Raw genomic sequence first — 8,000 nt, forward strand, 5'->3', positions numbered from 1 at the left:
TTTACCTCAAGAATTCTTTGGAAGGTTGCTATATCTCATGAAGTTCTGTAACAAACATAGAGGCGGTTTTGAGGATTAGTAATATGCACAAGTTTGTGCATAGCACAGATTTCAAAGAGAAGGATTTAAAATCTGAATACTATCCTTGTTTTTACCTGTATACTTTTTGAAATTCTCTCTCCCCCTCTCTATTGTTTCTGTGTGTCTTTCAATATAACATTTCTCCACCCCCAAAAAATATTTCTTATCAAATTTCTTGCTTTTATTGTAAAGTAGCAGAAGAAAGAAAACTTTTCAAAAGATTTCAAAGAATGGCAGTCATTACACTCTCGGGGCTGGTAGTTGCTCCCTCTGATCATCTGGCTACCTAGTACTTGTTTCCTTTCCTTTTAAGGAGCAGTCATCTTCCAGTGTGTGGAGTCGTGGTGGAACCGTAAGACAAAGTGAAAGTCACTGCCATAGACAGAAGGTGGTCACATTACCAAAGTGTGATCCTTCAGTCTTTCTCAGTCTTCAGTGGGAGCTTTAGAGAAATAACATCTGAAGCAATACGTCACTTGCAACAAAACTGCATTTGGTTAAACTGTTTTCAGTTAACTTGATGGACACTGTCAGATGCCCCATCCTGCTTTTTTCTAATTAGGTCTCACTAATCTCATGCAATGCAACTTGCCCTGACCCTCTGACCTTCCACCCATGCAACAGGAGAGACCAGCCACAATTAGTCTGCACCCAACATTATTTAATATTATTCAACATTGTTCCAGCTGCCACAGGACCATATTCTTTCTCTTTCCTTCTCCCAATTGCTATCTGTGGGCCCCTCAGCCAGTATCTCTCTTTGCTCACATATTCCTTATTAATAAACCATTTAATTACTTGTGATTCTGTTACGAGCAGTGTGGTGTGTTTTGACATTGACACCTTTAAAGGGTGGGGGGCAAGAACAGCAGACCCTGCAGGGGTGGGACAATACAAGAAATTTTGTATCCTAAAGGGAAGAAAGAATAAAACAAACAGTTGGAGTTTGTTCATTCTAGCAGAGGGGGCCAAATGATGCTTCTGAGTAGTTTCCATTACCATAACTGCTGATTCCTTACTTTTCTGGGCCTAGTTCTTCATCATTCCATTTGATTGCATGCATTCCACTAACGTGCAGCAAATTCTCTTTATAAATAATAAGTCTCTTTTATTATTTATTCTCTTTATAAATAATAAGATTATGTTGCAACCAAAGAGTTATAAATGACACAATGGATTTAATGAGACTATTTAATTATTTAGGGGATGATATGGTTTGGCTGTGCCCCCACGCAAATCTCAATTTGAATTGTATCTCCCAGAATTCCCATGTGCTGCAGGAGGGACCCAGGGGAGGCAATTGAATCATGGGGGCTGGTCTTTCTCATGCTATTTTCATGAGAATATGAGTGAACAAGTCTCATGAGATTTGATGGGTTTATCAGGCGTTTCCACTTTGGCTTCTTCCTCATTCTTCTCTTGCCACCATCATGTAAGAAGTGTCTTTCATCTCCCACCATGATTCTGAGGCTTCTGCAGCTATGTGGAACTGTAAGTCCAACTAAAGCTCTTTTTCTTCCCAGTCTCAGATCTGTCTTTATCAGCAGCATGAAAATGGACTAATACAGTAAATTGGTACCAGTAGAGTGGGGCATTGCTGAAAAGATACCCGAAAATGTGGAAGCAACTTTAGAACTGGGTAACGGACAGAGGTTGGAACAGTTTGGAGGGCTCAGAAGTAGACAGGAAAATGTGAGAAAGTCTGAACCTCCTAGAGACTTGTTGAATAGCTCTGAAAAAAATGCTGATAGTGATATGAACAGTAAGGTCCAGGCAAAGGTGGTCTCAGATGAAGATAAAGAACTTGTTGGGAACTGGAGCAAAGGTGACTCTTGTTATGTTTTAGCAAAGATACTGGTGGCCCTAGAGATTTGTGGAGCTTTGAACTTGAGAGAGATGATTTAGGGTATCTGGCAGAAGAAATTTCTAAGCAGCAAAGCATTCAAGAGGTGACTTGGGTGCTGTTAGAGGCATTCTATTTTTAAAGGGAAACAGAGCATAAAAGTTTGGGAAATTTGCAGCCTGACTATGTGATATAAAAGAAAAACCTATTTTCAGGGGAGAAATTCAAGCCAATTGCAGAAATTCACATAAGTAACAAGGAGCCTAATGTTAATCCCAGTGAACATGGGGAATATGTCTCCAGGCCATGTCAGAGACCTTCATGGCAGCCCCTCCCATCACAGGAGGGCAGAGTGATTTCTTGGGCCAGGCCCAGGATCCCCGTGCTGTGTGCAGGGTAAGGACTTGGTGCCCTGTGTCACAGCCATGGCTGAAAGGGGCCAACATAGAGCTCAGGCTGTGACTTCAGAGGGTGAAAGCCCCAAGCCTTGGCAGGTTCCACATGGAGTTGAGCCAGCGGGTGCACAGAAGTCTAGAATTGAGGTTAGAGAACCTCTGCCTAGATTTCAGATGATGTATGGAAATGCCTGGATGCCCAAGCAAAGGTTTGCTGCAGGGGTGGGGCCCTCATGGAGAACCTCTGCTAGGACAGTGTGGAAGGGATATGTGGGGTTGGAGCCCCTACACAGAGTCCCTTCTGGGGCGCTGCCTAGTGGAGCTGTGAGAAGAGGGCCACCATCCTCCAGACCCCACAATGGTGGATCAACTGAAATCAACTGACAGCTTGTACTGTGCACCTGGAAAAGCCACAGACATTCAATGCCAGCCTGTGAAAGGAGCCAGGAAGGAGGCTGTACCCTGCAAAGCCACAGGGGCAAAGATGCCCAAGACCATGGGAACCCAACTCCTGCATTAGTGAGATCTGGATGTGAAATCTGGAGTCAAAGGAGATCATTTTGGAGCTTTAAAATTTGACTGTCCCACTGCATTTCAGACTTGCATGGGCCTTGTAACCCCTTTATTTTGGCCAATTTCACCCATTTGGAACTGCTGTATTTACCAAATACCTGAATCCCCATCGTATCCAGGAAGTAACAAGCTTGCTTTTGATTTTACAGGCTCATAGGCAGAAGGGACTTGCCTTGTCTCAGATGAGACTTTGTACTGTGGACTTTTGGGTTAATGCTGAAATTAGTTAAAACTTTGGGGGACTGTTGAGAAGGCATGATTGGTTTTGAAATGTGAGGACATGAGATTTGGAGAGCCCAAGGGAGGAATGATATGGTTCTGATGTGTCTTCACCCAAATCTCAATCTGAATTTTATCTCCCAGAATTCCCATGTGTTGTGGGAGGGACCCAGAGGGAGTTATTGAATCATGGGGCAGGTCTTTCCCGTGCTATTATTGTGATAGTGAATAAATCTCACTAGATCTCATGGGTTTATCAGGGGTTTCTGCTTTTGCATCCTCCTCATTCCTCTCTTGCCTCTGCCTTGGAAAAAGTGCCTTTCTCTTCCTACCATGATTCTGATGCCTCCCCAGCCATGTGGACCTGTAAGTCCAATTAAATCTCTTTTCCTTCCCAGTCTCAGGTATGTCTTTATCAGCAGCCTGAAAATGGCCTAATATGGGGGAGAACAGAAACAAAATACAAATTAGAGCTATCTCTGAACACCGCCACTCATATGCACACATACACATGCGTACCTACATACATGTTTTAACAGTGGGACCAAGACAAAGAATGTTTCTACTAATTCATAAAGATCAATCCAGTTTATACATCACGTCTGTGGCCACACATAATGTCTACTCTTATTCAAGAGAAATATCTTGTTTCTCTTAACCTCCATAGCTCTGAACACAACCCTATATTTGATTGCTTTACAGAAAATTGTAGAAATAACTGAGATTTATTTAATGCTTACTTAGAATGTGCCAACACTATTCTAAGAACGTTACATTTTTGTTCCTATTTCTTCCTCAGATCAAACATTATTATTGTTATCTCATTATGCAAATGACGAAACCAAGTTTGGAAATAACTCACCTAAAGTTTCACAGTTAGTGTGGCCAAAACAAAACTTGCGTCAACTGTCAATGTTTTTATCATTATCTTACGTTGTACATAATTTGTTTTTCCATACTTTGTTGTGTAATACTCTTTAACCTCTCTAAACTGAGGCCAGGGAGTATGTATTGGACACTAGATTTGTGTAGTGCCCAGATCAGTGTTAGCACATTTTAGTAGTTTAGCAAATGCCTATTACAAAATTTCTTGTAGAGTTCAAAACACATAACTGGAATTCTTCACTTTTCAGTGAGTTGTTTTGACATAATTTGAACATTGAGTAAATCCTTCTCAATGCAGGTAAAATATTTAGTCAACATATGTCCAAGACAAAAATAGGAGCTGCAGCTCTTGACAAGCACTCAGTGAATATATAGCATAAACCTATAAGTGAAAGAGATTAAGTATCTGCATGAAGAAAAGGGCAAAGGAATTTGAAGATTTTCAGCTGATAATCAGAGACAGGAGAGAGGATATTACTGGAAAATAGTAACCACCAACAAAATATGTCCCAAAGTGTATGAATACGACACAGCTAATTGTCCCATTATCTATCAGCAATGAAGAAAATGTGATCTTGAATTTTCAATTCAATTCTTCAGAATTTATGTAACTCTGGGGAAGTTAAAGTCCCATTGCATAATATACTATGACACTATGAAGACTTTTCCTTAAAAATAAATTGTATCTCAATACAATAATTAAAAAAAATGTTGATGTTAAAATATACCTGCTATCTGAGAAAAGCAAAATGGCCCTCTAGGTAGAACACTACACCAAGAGCTCCAGGAGATAAGGTGATATGAATAGGGAGAGACTGGAAAATGTGATAGGCAGAGCTGGCTTTAGGCATTTGGGTTGCTAAGGGAGCCCACATATGCCACAAGCTCCCCAAGGATCATTTTAGTCACTCATTTAGCATAACCTGGGGTTGGAATGTGATGTGTATCAACAAAATCCCAGTAATGTACCCATGGAAAAGTGCTCATTTCTCTTTCACCTGAAGCAGTTGAGCCCCATGAGCTCACGCAGATTCTTCTTAAAGCTAAAAGAAATAATGAAGTTAGTAATGGAGGTAATTAAGAAGTGATAATGTGACTTATATCTGTCACAGTCCAGATATCAGGAGCTATTTATATTTAAATATCTAGACACAGATTTTGGTTACCTACCTACAGATAATGAGACTTCATGCTCTCGAGCCATTTTCACTCTTCAAATTATGTGCATCTCAGCCTTTTTGGTGTTTCAGTGTGATAATGCTGAATATACTTTAGTGTGTTGAGGCCAGCTTATGACTGCAGACTGAGAAATAAAGTATAAATAATCAGAATAAGGAAAATAATTAAATCTACAAACAAATTCATAAAAGTCAGTTTCAAAGTATGTTTTATGTATTTAAAGGCATAAAGAATGAAAATAGGCTAAATTAACCCCTACCTGTAACAAGTTACACATAGATATAGAGATGAGTCTAAATTGTTGATGCCAGTGAGGATGTAACAGCACTGTAGATCCTATCCTCTTGTCCCTCACATCTTCTCTTCTTCTGATACCCACTTCGAGATTCTCTTTTCAGATTTAAATTTTCTAATATCAAATTCAAATGACAGAGCAGATGCTGACCTTCATCCCCCAGGCGTTTATCACAGGACAGATTCTGACTTGCTCATGAATATAATCTTATTCTTTGCAACTGGCATGTGGCCACTCTGAGTGGTGAGACGGAAAACATTTGGTCAGACATCCCAAAGTTCAACCTATTGTAAAAAGTAAAGTAGAGGTTCCTCTTCAAAGACTTTCCTCCCCATCTAATTAGGAATAAATAGTAACTTCTCTTAGAAGCAAAATTTATTCAAAGACCCGTGCTAACATTCTTAAATATCTGCTAGCCGTAATAAAGAAATCAGTGTACTTCATGTTCATAGCTCCCACAATGTAGCCTAAATATTTGCCCTGGCTTGCTTATACTGGTCCAAGCAAGCTTTAGGTCATAGCCTGTTTTTACCTTTCTCAGCATTCCATAAGTTTGTTCCTCCTTCCTTTGTTCTCCTCTGCCTTTGCCTTTTTAAAAAAGTTCTAAGTTGCTAGCCAATCAGGACAAATACAGAATGTGAGGTCCCATTCCAGCCAATGGAAACTGGACACAGCAGTGGGGTGGATGCGTCAGGTTATAAATGAGCCTGTCTCCTTTGTTTGGTGTACTCTAGTGGCAAAACTGCTGGCGAGTGTACCCTTTCTGCAGAAAGTAAAAAAAAAATGTCCTTGCTGAGGAAATGACATTTATGTTCTAGTGCTATTTCTTTATGGCACTAGGGAACAAGCATTTCTAACACTATGCTGCTTCCGTTTTGTTTAGTTGAGTTTTATTTGGCTTTGTTTAGTGGTGGTGGCATTGTTGTCCCCACCAGTAGAGGCACTTGCTACTGTTTCAGTTCAGTCCCACAGTAGGTGAGCAGCAAGCCTCCTTTCCCTGCCCCTCTCTTCCTTCTTCTTCCTCTCCTTTTTTTCTCTCTCTCTTTATCTCTTCTCTCCTTCCTCAATCTTTAAACATGCCTATAGTACAGCAACTTGAGCCTTGAGTACTGTCATATGAGAGGAATATACTTGTGCATTTCCATTTCTTTCAGCCACTGTAATTTTGAGTCTCTGTTGTAGCATCTCACTTTTCCTCTTAGATAAAAGCAGTTGTTAGTGCAAGGAGTAATAGGGATAAACGGAGTTTAGTGTATTTTCGGAAATGGAAATGCTAAAGCAAACTAAATATGGCCTGAGAAGGACTCTGTACTTCTACATTTGAGTCCTTGCAGATGAACTGCAGCCTGACTTAAAAGGTGGACAAGATTAAAACCTAACTCAGGAGTATGTGCCTATAACAATAGCTGAGTCTTGGTCAATCCCAGCAGCCATACTTCGGCCATTCATACGCTGCTGAGCAAACGCCAAGCTGTAACTAATCCATTTGTTTCTGTACCTCACTTCTGATTTCTGAATGTCACTTCCCTTTTTTTTGTTGATAAATTTGTTCTAACCACAAGGCATCCCTGGAGTCTCTCTGAATCTGCTGTGATTCTGGGGGCTGCACCATTCGCAAATCGTCATTACTCAATTAAACTCCTTGAAATGTAATTCGACTAAAGTTTTTCTTTTTAACAGAAGTCAAGGCACTCACTTTATGCCCTCCCTTCCTTTTAGGGAGTCCAGGATTTCTTTCTAACCCCTCCCCTTTTTCTAAGTTGTTGTTTGTTTGGTTGTTGCCTTGGGTGGAGGAGGGGGTGTCAGAAATAAGCGACTGTTGAGGGGATGAATAGGCAGGGGTATTGTTGCTCTGCTGCAGCTCATCTCCTGGGGGTGTTTGCTAGGCTCCTGGCTCTCGGGAAATAGAAAGACCTGCTCTGCTGTCTTTGGATCCTAGATCACTCTTCTTCCTCATTGAATGTTAGTTACCAGTTAACCTTCCTGCTACTCTTCTCTCCAGGTCCAGCTGTGTCAGTCTCTCTGGGGGCAAAACCAGTATGCCAATCAATTAATATAATGAAGATATAACTCCCTCGTGCTAGTTTGACATATTGCATATCTTACCTACACATAATGAAATTGTGGGAAGCTATTAAATAATTTGACTGGCTTATCCTATATGAAGAGTAGAGTTTAATGTGAATGTTCCTAATATATGAGGTCCATGGAGTCTGGTTGGTGGTCTGGTTTACCAGGATCAATCTGAAACCTATAGCACATTTGAGGTCCAACTGGAGTCCAACACTGAAAAAACAGTGAGGAGAACCTTATAAAAAGAGGGGGGAACATAGAGACAGGGCAAAGAAACCAAGAAGATCTGATAGAATACATTTAACATAGCAAAATGTTTTTAAAGTTGAAATTATCAGCAGTCTAGGGAAACCCAGGGAAGTTGATCCTGTGATAGATTTGAGTGTTATGTTTTGTCTTATTTTGTTTTGTTGATGCTATCGATACAAAGTGCATGTTAGGTAAACATCTAGTCCAC

General features: G+C 40.5%; 1 long non-coding RNA gene across 1 annotated transcript; it reads right to left on the reverse strand.

Moving 5' to 3' along the window:
- Positions 1 to 1,241: 1,241 nt before the first annotated feature.
- LOC117979938 (uncharacterized) lies at positions 1,242 to 5,998 on the reverse strand. The gene is made up of 3 exons (XR_004671007.2): positions 5,435 to 5,998; positions 5,167 to 5,299; positions 1,242 to 3,545 (listed from the first exon to the last, which is right to left on the reverse strand). It is a non-coding gene; the product is annotated as an uncharacterized LOC117979938 (long non-coding RNA).
- Positions 5,999 to 8,000: the final 2,002 nt, after the last annotated feature.

This window comes from Pan paniscus, chromosome 3, assembly GCF_029289425.2.
Source record: "Pan paniscus chromosome 3, NHGRI_mPanPan1-v2.0_pri, whole genome shotgun sequence".
In the NCBI taxonomy this organism is placed as follows: domain Eukaryota; kingdom Metazoa; phylum Chordata; class Mammalia; order Primates; family Hominidae; genus Pan; species Pan paniscus.